The sequence below is a fragment of the Hyperolius riggenbachi genome, chromosome 5 (genome assembly GCF_040937935.1).
Source record: "Hyperolius riggenbachi isolate aHypRig1 chromosome 5, aHypRig1.pri, whole genome shotgun sequence".
Lineage (NCBI taxonomy): Eukaryota > Metazoa > Chordata > Amphibia > Anura > Hyperoliidae > Hyperolius > Hyperolius riggenbachi.
This window is the reverse complement of record NC_090650.1, coordinates 222,383,600-222,404,538: the sequence shown is the minus strand read 5'-3', so window position 1 is coordinate 222,404,538 and position 20,939 is coordinate 222,383,600.

Sequence of the window (20,939 nt, the reverse complement as noted above, 5' to 3'; positions counted from 1 at the left end):
TGAGTGACAGGGACCCCCAGTTGGGTAGTGAGTGACAGCAGCGACCCCCAGTTGGGTAGTGAGTAACAGCAGGGACCCCCAGTTGGGTAGTGAGTGACAGCAGGGACCCCCAGTTGGGTAGTGAGTGACAGCAGGGACCCCCAGTTGGGTAGTGAGTGACAGCAGGGACCCCCAGTTGGGTAGTGAGTGACAGCAGGGACCCCCAGTTGGGTAGTGAGTGACAGCAGGGACCCCCAGTTGGGTAGTGAGTGACAGCAGGGACCCCCAGTTGGGTAGTGAGTGACAGCAGGGACCCCCGTTTAGATAGTGACAGCAGGGACCCCCAGTTAAATAGTGAGTGACAGCAGGGACCCCGTTAGGTAGTGAGTGACAGCAGGGACCCCGTTAGGTAGTGAGTGACAGCAGGGACCCCCGTTAGGTAGTGAGTGACAGCGTGGACCCCCGTTAGGTAGTGAGTGACAGCAGGGACCCCCGTTAGGTAGTGAGTGACAGCAGGGACCCCCGTTAGGTAGTGAGTGACAGCAGGGACCCCCGTTAGGTAGTGAGTGACAGCAGGGACCCCCGTTAGGTAGTGAGTGACAGCAGGGACCCCCGTTAGGTAGTGAGTGACCGCAGGGACCCCCGTTAGTGAGTGACAGCAGGGACCCCCAGTTAAATAGTGAGTGACAGCAGGGACCCCCAGTTAAATAGTGAGTAACAGCAGGGACCCCCGTTAGGTAGTGAGTGAGTGACAGGGACCCCCGTTAGGTAGTGAGTGGCAGGCGTGCTCCCCACCCCACCTACCTTGCCGCTTCAGACCTCAGGATCAGCGGGCGCCGGGCACAAATATGCGGAAGTGATGTCACTTCCGCATATCAGCGGTGTCCGCTAGGTCCTAGCGCCCGCTCTATCTGGTCGCCCGGCGCTGATCGAGGTCTGAATGGCAGCACAGCACAGCAGGGCAGAGCGGGGCAGCGGCGGCCGGGAGATCCGTGGCACCCCAGGACAGATTGGGGGCACGCCCCCCCCCCAAAAAAATAGGGCTAGCGACGCCCCTGATTGGGAACAATGGAATTTAAAGCCCAGTGTAAATATTTTACTTTTTATTTTACAAACCTTTAGATAGATGTGCTGCGAGGGTCTTTGCATGAAAGGAAACTTAACGCAAAATAAACAATTGTATTTATTCTCCTAATCTGAAAAATAACTTTTTTTTTTTAATCTCATGGTTTTATTTTAATTTACAAAGTAGAATAAATGTGGTGTTGTCTCTGCTCAGTGGCAGCCTATTAAGTGTCCCAACATGAAAATTGACCTTTTTTTCATCTCCCCTTGCTCTCAGAAGTTGTATTCTGCCAGGAAAACTTTTATGGTTGTAATTTGCATCAGCGATGTTTAATATATTCCTGACAAGCTACCAACAAGATAGACGCTGTCACTTCCATGCCTAGAAATTAACTCTTTCAGGCAGCAAAATAAAACAAGCAAAACAGCCTGGTTATTAATGTTTTGCATTGTACATACACATGTTTATCTCATCATGTCACATGTCGCCTTGGGTACACTTTAGTGGCGGAGATTGTGACGCAGGCAGAATGGGATTAGGTTAGTGTTAGGAGTGGGTAGACAGAGGGTTAGTGTGAAAAGGTTAGGTAAAAGGATAGAATACCAGTTAAAATACAGATATTCTACACCCAGCACCAGTATTGGCCAGTGCCCAATAGTAGAATATTGGTAATATTGCTAGCGTCTTCACCGGCACCCACATTTTCGCACGTCCATTTTCAGCTTGCGCCTCCGAAGAATGCTGCCGACAGGTCTTGGGATAGTTTCTTCACACCAAACTACAGCTTTTGTAGCCTATGAAATGCAGGCCATTAAAGTTCTTCCCTCTAGATTTGTCAGAAAAACATGTTTTTGTTGCTGTACAACCCCTTATGGAGTGGAATTTTCATGAGCTGGCTTTACATAGCCACATTCATCTGTCCTTGAAGTCCCAAACAGGAGGAGTAAAAGGCTGTAAAGCTGTCCAGCTGCCGATTACTATTTGTTCAAGACATCATATTGCCAGGTCCTGGGACTTGTCACCAGAAAAAAAAATTCCCTCAAGGACCACTATAATGAAAAATTGTACAATGTAAAATATATATGTACGCATAAATGTATATATGTAAAATGCATTATAAATTATTTTTCCATAGTAGCGATCACCTATGGTAGGTAGTAAAAATATGATAGGTTATGAACTGTATTTTAAATTGTACAATAGTTTCACAATAGTGGAGCTTTAACTGCGAAGAACATGTTGTCTGATGGGTGAAGGGGGTAAAAAATCTTTGGCAGTTATTTTGTTGGCCATACACTTTGAAAATGTTGTACAAACAAGATTGTAGTCTTGTTACGTCTAAGCAGCAGGGACAGAAGACTAACCACAATATATGCTATGTCTAAGGGCCGGTTCACACGGGCACAACGTGAGCTGCGGCGCTCATTATTAAAACGTTGCCCATTCAAATGAAGGGACAGCATCGGTACGGTTTGCCTGAACGCCGCATTCTGAACACAGGTTGCCTCCAGGGATCGCTTACTGCCGTGCTCCCATGTCTCCCTGAGGGGGTGAAAAATGATTGCAGCTTCTGCTAGCATGCAAACAAGCATTTAGCCGAGATGCCGCCAGAAGTCTGTGTGAACTGGCCCTTATTGCTTGGATATGCCCTATTACCACAAGGGTGTGATAAAACTGATCAGCTTGGTGATGTGTGACCAGTCTTGCTGTTACGTGAGAATAGTCATGGTCAGCAAGATGCAGAATTTCTTACTTTTTTGCAAATTTATGTAGCCTGGAAATGGACGCTGGTTTGAAATGTAAAATGTTCATCAACTCAGAATTGGTGTTCCATTGATCATCCCTGCTTGAGCTATGATCAGCACAACCTGTGTCTGCATAGCAGTAAGGACTGATCACTGAATGAGCAGCAGAACAGAAGGACCTATGGGGAAATGGAAAGGGCCTCCTCTTGTACAGCATAGACAAGTAGTAGTTGTCACGTAGAAGTGACAATTTTCTTCCTTCTACCAAATACTAGCCTTTAGTTATGAAATAAAGATGGTTGTGAAAAAGTCATTAACTTTTTTTTTTATTTGTTTTCCTTCTGCTTTCCATGGGCATAAAGCGTTTTGAGTCTGGAGGAAGAATGGTGTATGTTTTAGCATGTGTCTTCTAATTACTGGGTGTCAAAAGCAATTATGTAGTTTTACCTAAAGTAAACCTGAGATAAATCAAACACAAGGATGTATACTTGCATGGGTCTTCCTCCAGCCCCCATAGTCTGTGGCCTCCCTCTGTGTGCGTCCGATCACGTCTGTTCCCCCCGCAACCAGCCCCAGTAGTTAAGGACTGCATCCTTGGTCGTGCATTCTGCACCTGCGCAGCTAGTTAAGGCTTGCAACATCACTGGCGCAGAATGCTCCCAGAACAGGAGTGCAACCAAGTCCCTGATGGACTTAGTGCGGACTAGGGGGGGAGAGAGTGGACGGGACCAGATGCACACTGAGGTAGCCCACAGACTTCTGAAGGCTAGAAGCCCCTGTTAAGTATATATCCTTGTTTGGTTGTCTCAGGTACACTCTAAAACACACAGTCAGAATTTTGCTTTATCTATTTGCTGCATCAGACCTACAAAACGCCATTTTCCACTTTGATGCTCTCATGCAGACCTTTATACAATACAGCAAAAATACAGCTGTATTACTAGGCATTGGAAGAATACTAGTAAACTGTTTAAAACAAGCCTTCATCTGTGTGTGGCAAATCGTGTTTATTTGCTTTCCATACTGCAAGTCGCTTGCTTAAGGTAGCCATACATCTAGCGATTTGGTTGTAAGATCGACCATTCGATTCGATCATTTTATAGAATCGACAGAGAATAGTGTGTTCCAGAATTCCTAATTGATGAAAAGTGGCTGATTTCATGTCAAATCGACCAGCTTAGTTGATCGAGCATGATGCAAGATATCAGTCAATCAAACAGGAATTGACTACTGTTTACATGTCATTTGATGGACTTTGCATTCAGAGCATAGAGACACAACATAGGTCAGATCGAATGTGAAGGTGAATCGCATAGGATATGGTTTGTAGTGTGTGGGTCACTAGACGATCGACTTTCAATTAACCATACTAAAGTCTATTCCTTAATAAACTATCGCTTTGTTGATTGAATGAGAATCTCTCTATATATATATGGCTACCTTTAGTCTGTCTTAAGTCACCATCAGTATTTTAGTACTTGATGAGATCTGCAAAATGGCACTGAAAAAGTTAATTCTGGCAAATAGTGTATCTTTTAGTCTGAATATTCTCATCATAGGCTTCTATTGCGCATAAGCATTTTCTAGCTTTGAGATGACAGATGCTCTGTTGCCTCATTTACATTTAAAACTATCCTCAGCATTGAGCTTTGATAAAGCAAAGGAGGACTAGATTTCTTATAGGCTGACTTTCCTTTTGGTTGTTAGGACAACAGCCAGTAATAGCCAAGCTATAGTCTCTGTCCCCAGTAACAGAAGTCTTCAGTGCAAACATGCCTTCAGCAGAAAAACCTTGTAAAATAGAGCTTTGTTATGATTGCCTGCCATGGAACATTTCACAGCTTTTCTTTCTCATAGGTGCTTTGTGTGTCTGGATACCATGCAGGCTTTTTAAAGGGATAAATAAGTGTAAGAAAAAACCGTTTTCCTTACCTATTGCCCCCCCCCCCCCTTGCAGTTTGCCTGTTTCACTGACTGAGTCTGTCAACAGCCACTGCAGCTGCGCGTGTCCTCATTCGTGCTCCCAGCGCCGAGTGCATCCTGGCGCAGTAGAGATTTTCTAGTAGTGCACCTGCGCATGACGCTCCCGGCACCGGGAGCGCGAACGAGGATGTGTGCGGCCAAGGCCGGGCAGGCGCTGTGGCCAGTGATTAGGCTTAGTCGCCGAACTGAGCTGCGGCAGAGGACAGGATCGTAGAGTACCGGTGTGGTCACAGGTCGTAGTTACAATGAAGCAGTACATTGTATCCTATGTAGCGTACTTGTATGCTACATAGAATTTTGCTCAGTGGGGATATCTTGTGGCCAAACAGTAAAATACACCTACTGACTTTAGGGGGGGGGGGGAAATATTTATGTCAAGAGGGCCTATAATCCTCTATAATAAAACACGTGTCCCTGCGTCACGCTATCCCTGTGTAGCTAGGTCCGTGCTTTTTGCTAATGAACATGTTCGCAGCACGGACCCGGACAACAATTGGGATGGGGCCAGTGAGCTGGACGGGTGCACGCGCGGCAGGTGCGTGTGGCGCGAAGTAAAAAAAAAAAAAAATCAGACCTAGAGCCGGGTTTTAACCACCTAAGGACTGCAGTCATAAAACCCCTTAAGGACCAGAGCCTTTTTTTCCATTCAGACCACTACAGCTTTAACGGTTTATTGCTCGGTCATACAACCTACCATCTAAATGAATTTTACCTCCTTTTCTTGTCACTAATACAGCTTTTTTTTGGTGCTATTTGATTGCTGCTGCGATTTTTACTTTTTATTATATTCATCAAAAAAGACATGAATTTTGTCAAAAAAATGACTTTTTTTACTTTCTGTGCTGACATTTTTCAAATTAAATAAAATTTCCTATACATTTTGAGCGCAAAAGTTATTCTGCTACATGTCTTTGATAAAAAAAAAATTCAGTGTATATTTATTGGTTTGGGTAAAAGTTATATGGTGCAAAAAGTGAATTTTCCCATTTTGAAGCATCTCCGACTTTTCTGAGCACCTGTCATGTTTCATAAGGTGCTAAAATTCCAGCATAGTATAAATGACCCCATTTTGGAAAGAAGACATCCCAAAGTATTCACTGAGAGGCATGGTGAGTTCATAGATGATTTAATTTTTTGTCACAAGTTAGCGGAAAATGACACTTTGTGACAAAAAAAAAGTTTCCATTTCTTCTAACTTGCGACAAAAAAAAATGAAATCTGCCACAGACTCACTATGCTCCTCTCTGAATACCTTGAAGTGTCTACTTTCCAAAATGGGGTCATTTGTGGGGTGTGTTTACTGTCCTGGCATTTTGGGGGGTGCTAAATTGTAAGCACCCCTGTAAAGCCTAAAGGTGCTCATTGGACTTAGGGCCCCTTAGCGCAGGTAGTCTGCAAAAAAGTGCCACACATGTGGTAGTGCCGTACTCAGGAGAAGTAGTATAATGTGTTTTGGGGTGTATTTTTACACATACCCATGCTGGGTGGGAGAAATATCTCTGTAAATGACAATTTTTTGATTTTTTTTTTTTTACACACAATTGTCCATTTACAGAGATATTTCTCCCACTCAGCATGGGTATGTGTAAAAATACACCCCAAAAAACATTATACTACTTCTCCTGAGTATGGCGATACCACATGTGTGGCACTTTTTTGCACCCTAACTGCGCTAAGGGGCCCAAAGTCCAATGAGTACCTTTAGGATTTCACAGGTCATTTTGCGACATTTGGTTTCAAGACTACTCACGGTTTAGGGCCCCTAAAATGCCAGGGCAGTATAGGAACCCCACAAATGACCCCATTTTAGAAAGAAGACACCCCAAGGTATTCCGTTAGGAGTATGGTGAGTTCATAGAAGATTTTTTTTGTCACAAGTTAGTGGAAATTGACACTTTGTGAAAAAAAAAATACAAATCAATTTCCGCTAACTTGTGACAAAAAATAAAATCTTCTATGAACTCGTCATACACCTAACAGAATACCTTGGGGTGTCTTCTTTCTAAAATGGGGTCACTTGTGGGGTTCCTATACTGCCCTGGCATTTTAGGGGCCCTAAACCGTGAGGAGTAGTCTTGAACCCAAATGTCGCAAAATGACCTGTGAAATCCTAAAGGTACTCATTGGACTTTGGGCCCCTTAGCGCTGTTAGGCTGCAAAAAAGTGCCACACGTGGTACTGCCGTGCTCAGAAGTAGTAGTATAATGTGTTTTGTGGTGTATTTTTACATATACCCATGCTGGGTGGGAGAAATATCTCTGTAAATGACATATATTAGATTTTTTTTTTTACACACAATTGTCCATTTACAGAGAGATTTCTCCCACCCAGCATGGGTATGTGTAAAAAATACACCCCAGAACACATTATACTACTTCTCCTGAGTACGGCGATACGACATGTGTGACACTTTTTTGCAGCCTAGGTGCGCTAAGGGGCCCAACATCCTATTCACAGGTCATTTTGAGGCATTTGTTTTCTAGACTGCTACTAACGGTTTAGGGCCCCTAAAATGCCAGGGCAATATAGGAACGCCACAAGTGACCCCATTTTAGAAAGAAGACACCCCAAGGTATTCCGTGTATGTGTGTAAGGTGTATGGTGAGTTCATAGAAAATCTTATTTTTTGTCACAAGTTAGTGAAAAATGAAACATTGTGAAAAAACAATAAAAATCAATTTCCGCTAACTTTTGACAAAAAATAAAATCTTCTATGAACGCTTCATACACCTAACAGAATACCTTGGGGTGTCTTTTTTTCTAAAAAGGGGTCACTTGTGGAGTTCCTATACTGCCCTGGCATTTTACGGGCCCAAAACCATGAGTAGTCTGGAAACCAAATGTCTCAAAATGACTGTTCAAGGGTATAAGCATCTGCAAATTTTGATGGCAGGTGGTCTATGAGGGGTCGAATTTTGTGGAACATGTCATAAGCAGGGTGGCCTCTTAAATGACATGTTGTATTGGGCCTGATCTGATGGATAGGAGTGCTAGGGGGGGTGACAGGAGGTGATTGATGGGTGTCTCAGGGGGTGGGTTAGAGGGGAAAATAGATGCAATCAATGCACTGGGGAGGTGATCGGAAGGGGGTCTGAGGGGGGGAGTACATTTGAAATCGGCGCCGGTAGACTTGGGCGCAGGATACAGCGGTATATAGCTGATCCTGCTTCTGCACAAGTCCGGGCCGATTTAATTACTATTCCCCTCCAGGCCGACATGGATAGTGGGGGAATGAAATAATTCGGCTTCCAGCGATTGCTGGAGGCCGAATTATTATGTTTTTAAGCAACTTTGGCTCCGTCTTCTGACGGAGCCGACGTAACTCACTGAGCGCTTCAATAGGAATGATTCCTATTGAAGTCTATGGAGGCGCCGGCTGCGCCCAAATCTAACGGCGCTGAAAAGCACTGCTCCGCCCAGGGGGATCTGAGGGTTTGGCCGAGTGATCAGGAGCCCACACGGGGCAAATTAGGGCCTGATTTGATGGGTAGGTGTGTTAGGGGTTGACAGGTGGTGACAGTAGATGATTGAAGGGTGTCTCGAGGTGTGATTAGTGGGGGGGAATAGATGCAAGCAATGCACTGGCGAGATGATCAGGGCTGGGGTCTGAGGGTGTGGGCGGGTGATTAGGTGCCCTAGGGGCAGATAGGGGTCTGATCTGATGGGTAGCAGTGACGGGGTGATTGATGGGTAATTAGTGGGTGTTCAGAGGAGAGAACAGATGTAAACCGTGCACCTGGGAGGTGATCTGACATCGGGTCTGCAGGCGATCTAATGGTGTGGGTAATCAGATTGCCCGCAAGGGGCAGGTTAGGAGCTGATTGATGGGTGGTAGTGACAGGGGGTGATTGATGGGTGATTGGCAGGTGATCAGTGGGTTATTACAGGGAAGAACAGACGTAAATAATGCACTAGCAAATTGATAAATGGGGATCTGAGGGTAATCTGAGCGTGTGGGCAGGTGATTGGGTGCCCGCAAGGGGCAGATTAGGGTCTATTCTGATGGGTAACAGTGATAGGGGGTGATTGATGGGTAATTAGTGGGTGTTTAGAGGAGAGAACAGATGTAAACCGTGCACTTGGGAGGTGATCGGACGTCGGGTCTGCAGGCGATCTATTGGTGTGGGTGGGTGATCAGATTGCCCGCAAGGGGCAGGTTAGGGGCTGATTGATGGGTGATTGACAGGTGATCAGGGGGAATAGATGCATACAGTACACAGGGGGGGGGGGGTGTCTGGGGAGAATCTGAGGGGTGGGGGGGGGGGGTGATCAGGAGTCCCCAGGGGCCAGTTTAGGGACTAAAAAAAAAAATAGCGTTGACAGATAGTGACAGGGAGTGATTGATGGGTGATTAGGGGGGTGATTGGGTGCAAACAGTGGTCTGGGGGGTGGGCAGGGGGGGGGTCTGAGGGGTGCTGCGGGCGATCAGGGAGGGGGGCAGATCAGTGTGTTTGGTTGCAGACTAGGGTGGCTGCAGCCTGCCCTGGTGGTCCCTCGGACACTGGGACCACCAGGGCAGGAGGCAGCCTGTATAATACACTTTGTAAACATTACAAAGCGTATTATATGCTTCCTATGCGGCGATCGTCGGGTTAACAACCCGCCGGCGCTTCCATGTTGCGGGTGGGTGGAGCCTATTAACGGCGGATGCGCGCGCATCGCAGCACGCGATCCCCGGAAAAACAGTGCCCCAGGATCCAACGCCATTCTGCCTTACGTGGTCCTGGGGCTGCCACTTTGCCGCCGCCAATATACAGTAGGCAGTCGGCAAGTGGTTAAATGAGCTTAGGTCTACTAGTTATTAAATAATGGTCTAAAAATTAGTGATGGCTGTAAAACTGAAAAAATGCACCTTTATTTCCAAATAAAATATTTTCACCATACATTATACTAGGGATATAATTTTAATGTTGCAATAACCGGGACAAATGGCCAAATAAAATGTGTGGATTTTAACTATGGTAGCATGAATTATTTTAAAACTATAATGGCTGAAAGCTGGAAAATAATGATTTTTTTTTCTTATTCCCATTAAAATGCATTTAGAATAATATAATTCTTAGCATAATGTACAACCCAAAGTAAGACTAATTGGTGGTGGAAAAAAACAAGGTATAGATAATTTCAGTGTGATAAGTAGTGATAAAGTTATTGGGGAATGAATGGGAGGAGCGCTGAAATGTAAAAACTCCTCTCATCTATAAGGTGAAAAATCCCCATAGGCTGAAATAGTTAAATATAAAATAAAACTGAGAAATCTAAATAAAAATAAAAATCATTCATTCTGCATTGGTAGGAGTTTAAGGCCGTTTCTAGCATTTTTGTTGCCCCAGATGAAAGGTCCTTACACCCACCCCCGCCCTCTGCAAAGAAAATTGATGCATAAAGGGGACAGAGACCAGGAGTTGCCGCAAAGGAGGACAGAGGGAGGCACGAGGAGAGGAGGCAAAAAAAGTGGACAGGAGAAGGCCAAGGGGCCAGGAGGAGTCACAAAGGGGGACAGAGGGAAACAAAGGGGGACAGAAGGGAGGTACCAAGGGGACAGAGGGACGAGGTGGCACAACATTACATAGTGGAGGCTGCCTGCAACTTACACTATGTTGTGATTTCTGCTCTTCTAGGACTGGCGATGTTGCTTCTGTTCAGAACACCGAACTTCCTGCTGCTGAACATGCGCAGCAGAAGCAGGTGATCGAACACCAGCGGGAGGTGCAGTTTCATTTAGGGATGGGACTTAATCCAGGGGCATGGTGCCCTCCAGGACCAATGGCACTCCAGGCAATGGCCTGGAATGCCTTTGGCTAAAAACGGCCCTGCCACAGTGCTTCTCTGGGACTAGGGAGACGAGAGGAATGTATAGTGATTGTAGTAACAGTAGTTCAGAAGATTATTACTAAGGGGAGTTGATTAGGCACTGCTATTGGCTTTCCTGCTGCTACCTCTTAAATGTGGGGTCACCCCCTGCCCACCAAAATTAAAAATACTGTAAGAAAGATGCTGAGAGAGGCGCTGGATATAAAATAATCATGAATTTATTGATTCTAAATATCTTAAAAAGATGGAAAAGCTATTTCCATATACCGTCAATAATTAAACACGTAATAGACTAAACAATCTCATTTACATATATTCAATCACTCACACCAAATAGAGCAATCTGGTGTCCCCTTTAAAAATGTGCATGTATTAAAAAGAGGGAGGGAGAAATAGTTTTTGTGCATATGCATAAAATTGGTTCAAAAAAATGCTGCTCAGTGAAGAAGTCTGCATTAATAGTCAGGAATCAGTTTCCAGCAAGATGTATTCAGTAATGCAACCACGCTCCAATAGTATCAATAAGGATGCAAAGTTCCAAAAGATTGTAAACACTAACTGGTATTGCAAGTTCTCAAACGGACTCTAGTGTAGATACCTCTTATCTGGTTTATCTTACCGAACTTCCTCACGTTCTAACTGGATAGATCAATGTATCTTCAGACAGATACCCGGACGGTGATTCTGTCTGCGATGACGGGGGCTCGCTCACTTCACCGGCTCACGCTGGTTGGCTTCCGGGAGCTGCGGCTCACCACCAGTGACGTCACTTCCTCAGACGCATCCTGATTTGCGTGCTGACTGGCATACTTCCCAGCGGTACTTGTGCTTCACTGTGCGTTCCACCTGTATTTTCTATGGAAAACAGCGCAGGCACTGATGGTAACAGCTTCTGTGTGCACTTTGAGTTATAGACATGCACTCCAGATCAAAATGCATGTTGTGTTGCATAATATTCATAAACTCATCAAAACGTACATAAAGAAAGGCAATGGTATACGTTTTTCATGTTTTCCATGCGTTTGTATATGCATTTTTTTCCCAAAAATATTTTTTATGCTCTATTTCTGCTACCGGTTGTCTTCCTAGTGATTTGCATAAATGAAAATATAAAAAAATGCATACAAAACACACATGCATTTTGTGTATGCGAACCACAAACTCATTAAAACGCACGCAAATGCACCAAAATTGCAGTAAAAACGCACACAACATAAAACGCAGCTGTTCACTTTAGGGGCTTGATTCACTAAACCGTGATAACTCAAATATTACACCTTATCAAAGATATCACAACTTAATTGCCATTGCCAATTAACAGGCATAAGTTTGTAGCGCTCGCTATGCTACTCTGATAAGGCATGTTAATTTTGATAAGGTGTGATATTTGAGTTATTGCGGTTTAGTGAATCAAGCCCTATGTGTGCAGCCAGCTTGAGGCAGGGAACACACTTGTCTTTCAGTTTTTTGTGCATTTTCTGCATGTTTCTTGCACACTAAGGCCTAGTGCACACCAGAGCGGTTTGGCTGCAGTTTGCGATCCGCTTGCGGGTGCGGATCTGCTAGGGTAATGTATTTCAATGGGCTGGTGCACACCAGAGCGGGAGGCGTTTTGCAGAAACGCATACTCCCGGGCTGCTGCAGATTTTGGATTGCGGATGCGTTTCTGCCTCAATGTTAAGTATAGGAAAACCGCAAACCGCTCTGAAAAACGGCACTTCAGAGCGGTTTGCCAGGCGTTTTTTGTTACAGTAGCTGTTCAGTAACAGCTTTACTGTAACAATACATGAAATCTACTACACCAAAACCGCTACCGTGTGCACTAGGCCTAAGTGTGTTTCTGTGCAGAAAAGCACGCATGTTTTTTTTACAGCAGCTGATGTAATTGATAGAAAAAGCTGACAAAATGTGCATAATGTCAGTTTTTATTTTCTGTGCGTGAAAAGCGCATTAAGTGTGAACTAGCCCATTGATTAACATGCGTCTTTCTGTGCAGAAAACGCGCATGAAATCAGTCAAGTGTGTTCCCTGCCTAAGGCCCTGTTCACAGTGCTTAGTTGCATTGCAGAATATTTTTGCACGTCAGCTCACTGCCCAGTTCTATGCTCCTGTTCACAGTACTGCATTGTAATAGATTGGATTATTCTAACTCACTGCATGGAGGCTTCGCATTAGTCTGTCTTGTCTCCATTGCAGTTCAATATGCCACTGACCACTGTAAACCTAGCCTTAAATTGTTACTACATTCTACAGTATGTGCAGGGAAAAACCTTAAGAACTGGTAAGTTTATATACCTTGCCCATGGGTCTTTGTATTATCTGCACTCATAGGTCCCCATTCAATTAATGTTTTCTCCCAGGAGATATTGTTCATCTTTTCAACTCAATAACTTTAAAGCACTTTAAAATGACTAAACGCAAGGTGGAAAACTGATATCAAAATATGTTTGAAAGTGTTTTCTTGCTTGCTGGTGGATAAACGAGCATTTTATTGATAAGGTGTGAAAATGTATCCGGGGGGTAGGGGGGACCCAAGAGCAAAAGTTTATTGTATTTAGGATGCAGTTTAGGCACGGATTATGTGTACGTAGCCCTAAAACCTGCATAGCTTAAAAATGTCAGTATTTTTAAAGGGATGATTTGGCAATCCTGTTGCTGGCTTACCTGGGTCTTTAAAGGGAACCCAAGGTGAAAGGGATATGGAGGCTGCCATATTTATTTCCTTTTAAACCATACCAGTTGCCTGGCAGACTTCCTGAGCCTGTGTCTCTAACACTTTTAGCCATAGACCCTGAGCAAGCATGCAGCAGATCAGGTATGTCACAGGACCCCTAGTGGCCGGAACACTAATTGCCTTCCACTCGGTTTCAGCACACGGACCATGCAAGCTGTGGTCGCAGGTGGTGCGCAGAAACTGCTGGAATTTTGGCAGCAGACCGACTAGAAGGGAGCCTGTGAGTTACGGTAATTACAAATTACACCCTATTTCAGGGTATAACTGCCACCACCTCTGTTACCATGGGACAGAGGAACCCACTGACTAAGTCTAGACCTGCAAATAAAAACAGTTAAACACACTCTATTCTGTCTAGCTAGTGACAATAGTAGCGTCTCTTCAGAGACCCGGGTTCAGTTTCTGTGTGTGGCTGAATAATAGGGTAGCTGGACAAACAACTGACGATATCGTTGGTTTATTGAAATGCAATATAAATAATTAATATATACAGGAAATTATTAAAATCAACAATTATAGAAACATTAATAGCCAGTATGAAAAATAAAAAGGGAGAAAATGCTCAGTTTGTGGAAAGATGTCCTTTCTGGGAAAATCATAAGGTTCTTGGTTTCAGTTCAGTTCAGTTCAGAGCAAAGTTTAGACAAGATGGCTGCCAATGCTCCCATGAAGGTGGAATGTGGAGGAATGAGGGAGGAGTCCCTCGCAAACACTTTTGACTGACCGCCATCTTTGGGTGAAGTCTCAGGTTCAGCCCAGGGGCTGGACAGGGGCGGTTAAGCTCCTGGGTGGGTTTCCCATGCCCACCAAATATGACATTTGTCATATCTCGGCTTATGCGTTCCACACACGCATGACCATCACATATTCATATTCCTCAGAATATGCCAGTTCATATGATACCAAACTTGGGCACGTTTGCATGCCCGGTTACAAAACAGTGCATTACCTTGAGTTCTGGTTATGTCAGTGGCCCCAATTTAATATCAAAATACTCACAAGATCTGGATCAACAGCATGAGATAACTTTCACATCTCTCCTATGAATGGTATTTCTAAAACATGCATAAAGATCATAACTCCATGCTTTCCTATTCTGGCTGAATGGTTCCGCCAAGTCTGCCTCCTGCTGGGATTAGCTTCCTTGGCTCTGAAAAGACTCCTGGTTTTGTTAATTAACATCTGTGTGTGAGATCAGCTTGAACAAACTGAGTTTTACACCTCTGGCTTAATTAGCAAGTCACAGGGCCAGGTTTCCTGCCAGCTGGTAAAGGAGGGAAAAGAACTGTCTTTTAAAAAAAACAGGAATGTCAGTCTCTGATCGCTTGCCATGACTGCACAAACCGCACCAGGAAATGAGAAACTCGACTGCGAATCTTCCGATTCACCTGCGTTTCTCACGGCTGTTCCATGACAAGGTACGCTGACTCGGGTTTTACTGGATTAGTCATATGCTTGTTCCGGGGTTTGGCTTGTTCCAGAGTTTTGACATTTATTATGCCAGAAGATCAAAAGGGCTGCCAGGCAACTGGCATTGATTACAAGGAAATAAATAAATATGGCAACCTCCATATCCCTCTCCCTTCAGGTTCCCTTTAAGTGAAATTACACTATTGCTGAGAAAGAACGCAGTGCCTGAAGATCAACTCTATTCATTATGGCGTTTAATGTCAAACCTTATTTTGGCTACTGAAATGTCTCTGATTGTTCCTTCTCTCACCAGCTAAATATCCATCAACATGACTGCTTTAGTAAAATGTCTGCAAGCACACAACCCCCTGCCCTGCCATCATAAGCTCTGCTCCCACTCCCTAGCTAAATATCAGAAAACTGTATCCCTTATTCAGCCAACCACACAAATACTCATTTTCAGTTTTGTTTTGTATTTGCACACAAATACTACCACTGCTTAAAGCAAACCTGAAACAAACAAAATCTTTTGATATCATGAATTGTATATGTAGTACGGATAATAAATAGAACAGGGGTCAGAAACCTCTTTGTCTGAGAGAGCCATAAATACCAAATATTTTAAAATGTAATTCCGTGAGAGCCATACAATATGTTTCAAACTTGGACAGTAGGGCTCTCGTCACTTTTGCCATGGTGATGTGTATACAGTTGATGTGCCGAGCAGCGGACTGTCAGACACGTCTTTAGCTTCTCTTAGGTTTCATCAACATCAGCAATTTCCCCAAGAGCAAGAGAGGAGATATACCGATTAACAGCTTGTACAATTAGCTAGCTGATGTGGTAGTTGATTCACTTTGTAGTACTAGATCCCCGCACTTTGGCCCAATAGGCTGCCTGTCACTTGACAAGCAGCCTATTGGGCCAAAGTGCAGGGGATCTCGTCCTACAAAGTCAATGGACCTGACAGTGGCCAAAGTGGGACAATTGGAGCAGCCGTTCATTTTTGGGTAGTGTGAGTAAGTTAGTAGTGCATGCTACAGGAGTAACGTGCCTACCTTGAAAATTTTATTTGCGCTGCCACACTAAGCTGCACTGCTTGAGCAGTGTAGCTTAGTGAATCAACCTCTACTGATTTGTATGTGAGCCAGATGTAGCCATCAAAAGAGCCACATCTGGTTCCCGAGCCATAGGTTCCCTACCCCTGGAATAGAACATTAGCAAAGAAGAGTCTCTTTTTAGTTATATAACTTTATTCCTTTTATAAACATTTCATCATTATGTCATATTTGCGGTTTATAAACTACACTCTGTATTTTAAACTATAAGGGCCCGTTTCCACTAGCAACTATATATACTATAATATACTATAAAATGCGCGGTGGCACTTCCTATTCTGCGAGTACGCAGCCGAATCCCAGAGGATTCACTCCTACTTGCACGAAAACTGACAGCAATGTCTGCCAAATTGCTGTGGCAAGCGAATTGGACGGGGGCAGCATTATTCCCTGTGGCAGAGTTTCCCCACGGGAATGGAGACACCATAAAAAAACCTAAGTTCTAATTTTATAACCGTTCATGATTCTTTGTGTCATCCTCATGCATAGTTGAACTTTATTGCACAGTTTTGAGGCAACATTTTGAAAAAATGGTCAATGGTGAGTTGGTGCCTGAGCTAATGCCTAATACTCATGATGAGTTTCTGGCATGTTTTTTGCTAGATTGGTTATTTCCAGCATGTCCGATCTGATTTCCGATCGATTTTCCGTTCACTTCTATGAAAAATTGATCAGAAATTAGATCGGATAAGCTGGAAATAATCGATCTGGGAAGAAATCTGCCAGAAAATCTCCTTGTGTGTATTAGGCATAAGGCTTATCAATACCAGTGCTTTATTCTACCACTTTATCAGTTCTACTTCAACTTTTCAGATCTGCAAGTTCATGAAAAAAAATGTTCCATTTTATTTGCCTCAGGCACAAAGTAAACAAAGCAGCAGAGGCGTAGCAAGGGTTTTCAGCACCCGGGGACAAAGACAATTTTTGCGCCCCGTGGGGAAGCCTGCACAGTGCAACATGATGTAGAGCCGACTTGCCAGAACGGGTACGCGGCGGTAAGTGAGTGATGAACGCGAAGAAACCCTGGTGCTATCCCCACTAATGTAAAATGTTCCTGCCCGTTGCAATATACTTTACTTGTTTGTGTCCGCCACTGGCTCTGTCTTCATACACGCACCCAAAGGCGAGATTGCCAGCATAACGTGGATAAGTGTATGACGTCACACAAGCGCCCATGTATACCTCGGCAACCACGTGAAGACAGAGCCAGCGGCAAACATGGACAGGTAAAGTATACTGTACCGTGCACTGATAGGACAGCGCCAGGGACTGTGAGGTGGAGAATGCAGCGTCTCAAAGCTGATTCTACGGTATATGGGCAGGCAACAGATCTCTCTCCAATCAGATTTGATCAGAGAGAGAGATCTGTCTCTTGGTCGATCTGCCCATTCATCTTCCGATGTATGGGCACCTTTAGGATTACAGATCACAAGATTAGGGTGATTTAATTGTGAGAAGATGATGGGAGGGAGGAGAGAGTGGGAAGAAGAGGAAAGGAGAAATATAGAGAAGGAAAGGAGATAGTGGGGAAAGAAAAGAGAGTGGGAGGAAAGTTAAAAGAAAGGAAAACAGGAAGAGAGAGAAGGAAAGGAGATGCAGTATTAGTTTTACCAGGATTGCATTCTTTTTGTTTGTCCTGTTTGGCAAATGAGGCAGAGAAGAGATCAAGAATAGTGAGCCAGGCAATCACACGCAGGAGAAGGGAGCTTATCTTAATTGCAACCAGAGCATTCCTCTCCTGCTATCTACTTGCTGTTCCTCAGTAATAGGACTATAGGACTCCTGATCAGCGGCGTACCTGGGTTATTTGACGCCCGGCGCTGATTATTTAGAGACAAACACCCCCCCAATCAAACAGAAAAAATTGAAGGGTGGCGCGCTAAGTGTGTTGTGGTGAAATTTTGGGGAAAGGAGAGAGTGCAGCATGCTTTACATGGCAGCAGCGGTAATTGGCCAGGGCCATGACAGTATGTGGGTGGAGATAACTGTAAGGTAAAAGTGTAACTCGCAGTGGGGCCAAATTTCCTCCCAAAACACAGCTCGTCAAATTGGAGTACATTTGAATTTGGCGCCGGTAGACTTGGGCGCAGGATACAACGGTATATAGCTGATCCTGCTGCTGCACAAGTCCCGGACGTGTTAATTACTATTCCCCCTCCAGGCTGCCATGGATAGTGAGGGAATGAAATAACTCGGCTTCCAGCGATTGCTGGCGGCCGAATTATTGTGTTTTTTAAGCAACCTCGGCTCCGTCCTCTGACGGCCCTGACGTTACTCACTGAGCGCTGCAATAGGAGTGATTCCTATTGTAGTCTATGGAGGCGCCGGCTGCGCCCAAATCTAGCAGCGCTGAAAAGCACTGCTCCGACAAACTGATCCTAAATGTAATAAGACAATGTTCTCCTTTCAAAGAAAAAAATAACCCAAACACATAATAAGGTAGTGTAAACCCCTCTGAAGGACATGATTGTGGATCCTAAATGATAAAGTGCTGAACATGTCAATGCTAAATCAATACATATACATATAAATAATTAACTTCAGGTCCCTTTTACACTTGCCCTGTTTTGCTGCAGGGTAACACAATGACAATGCAAGGCAAGGGGGCCTAACGCACTTAACGCGTCGCACCAGAAGTTCCCGATTGGCTGCTGAATCACCACAAAGTCAAAGCGCATTAACGGCGGACTTCCGCTAAAGTCATATAAGTAAATTGGCGATGCAGGGATTTTAAATTTGTTAGTGCCAGTGGTGCAGCGTGCATGCGATTACGATGGGGAAACCCAGGAATCCCAGTGATGTACTTTCAGTCTGGCAGGAAGCGCATCACTAGGTGAGGGCGACAGGTGGCGATTGGCCTGCGGTCTTATGCATATGACCCTGTCGGCACAGGGTCATATGAATGTTGTTTTCTGCGTTGTGGTGTGACAGGGTGGAGCATCAAACTGCAAACGCAACACTTGGTGGAAAACAGGCCTCAAGGAAACCTTAAGTGAGGAAAAAAAGTTGATCAGCCCCCTATAGTCCTTCAGGTCCCTTGTTGTCCTTACAGTCCGGTCTGTTGTGCAACTGTCACATCTTGTGCTGTCCTAGCTGCACGTATCTCCTTGATTGAGCTCCTGTGGCTGGCAGCACTTTGGGCATCCACATTTTGTAAAGCTTGCAACTGCACATGCACAGAACGCTCTCAGCCACAGGAGAGTGATTTGAGGAGGCGCGTGGCTAGGACAGCACATGGGCAATAGCCCACTATTGGTCCAGTTGGTGAGATTTTCGACAGGCACACAATAGAGCAGATTGAGAGGACAGCGAGTGACCTGAAGGACTACAGGCGGCTGGATGAAGCCCCAGGTAAGTAATAATGATTTTTTTTCCCCTCATTTATGGTTAGTAAATCATGATGGTGTAGCAGTTTGCTTTCTCACCTAGCAGTGCTGTGTCCCCAGTTGGAATCCCAGCCAGGACACTATCTGCAAAGGGTTTGCATGTTCTCCCTCTGTCTGCGTGGGTTTCCTCTGGGCACTCAAGTTTCTTCCCCCATCCCCAAACCATACAGATAAGTTATTGGCTTCCCTCAAAATTGGCCTGCCACTACAATACATACACTACACAATACATGACAAGACAATATACTTGCTGTACAGCGCTGCAGAAGATGCTGGCGCTATATAAATACTAAATAATAATAACTTCTAGGCATCTTGGCAGTGAAACACAAATTGCTGTAGTACTTACTAGAAAGTAGCATGGCAGCATTAGGACCCTGAAGTCTAATTTCAGCAAGTCCAGGTTCTTATCAGTGCTGCTCTGAGTGAAGGGGGTAGGGAGAGGAAGTGTCCCTGAAAGGGAAGGCTGAAAGGCACTACAGAGGTCTCCCTTCTCTGATCTCCCATGCCAGCCCAGAACACAGCATAACCCCAGGATGGAGAAGGAGGGGGGCAGGGCTGCTCTCATACACAGCTCTCACTGACTTGCAGTCTTGCACAGAAGCTGCAGGCTGCGTCCCAACGTGTCACGCAATGGAGAGGTGCCTGGACTTACACCTCTTCTGCCGCCCCTCAGATCTAGGCAGTCACAGTCAGCAGAAGCTTCTACTCCTGAATCCTGTCGTTTTGAATCTCGCGCGGCAGAGCAGCGAGAAGTGGCTGTGTGTGAGACACATCCAGGAGAGAGACAGGGAGGCGGGGCAGCAGAGTTCCGTAATCTGCACTGCAGCTGCTGCACTTATCCATTGTCCTGGCTGGGATGAAACAAAACATCGGCTTCAAGCTTTCACTGCCAAAGCGCCCCCCCCTGATGCTGTGAGGGGGGGGCAGATGTCCCATCCTGCCCCCACCTCCCTACGCCCTGAAAGCAGGTATAATGAATACACAGGCTCATCCAATAAAAAGTACATATAATTATGTAGTAAACCATACAGCAATGTGAAGACAGAAGGAGACACAATTGTATCTTAACTGCATGACATTTCTTTGGATTGGGCACAAAACGAGAATTCCATTTGTCATTTAAACTACTTTAAAATGGCTAACTGAAAGATACTAACTATAAAAGTAGTTGTCATTTTTTTGTGCAGTCTACCCAGCTTTTTGGCTAAATGTTGGACAAAGAGAACCAACTAAACAAAGAACCAAATGCCAAAAATTAAGTGGTCTTCATATGCCACTACTTGCATATATCAGTTTATATCACACGTGGTAATGTGCCCAAGCATCTTTGGTCCTGTGTGATCTTAACATAACCATAAAAAAAGACAACTTTCAATATGTTCACAGGTTTACCAATACAGATATTAAAATTATATAACCTCACATATCCTATACAAGTGTTAGATGTTTTCTCTTAATATTAAATATTTCTCTCTTGCTGAGCAAATGCGATATATATATATATATATATATATATATATAATAATTTGTCCTGTCCGTGTGTCAGTGCTTTTGCGCTACAGCGCATGTCAAGCACTGACAGCCGTTGGGACAGGATGCAGAACAGGGCCAGGTGCTGCAACTGCAAGGACTGACCTAGAGCCCATTTTTAAATGGGCTTACTTCACTAGTAATACAGGTATATAATGTCAATAAAAATTG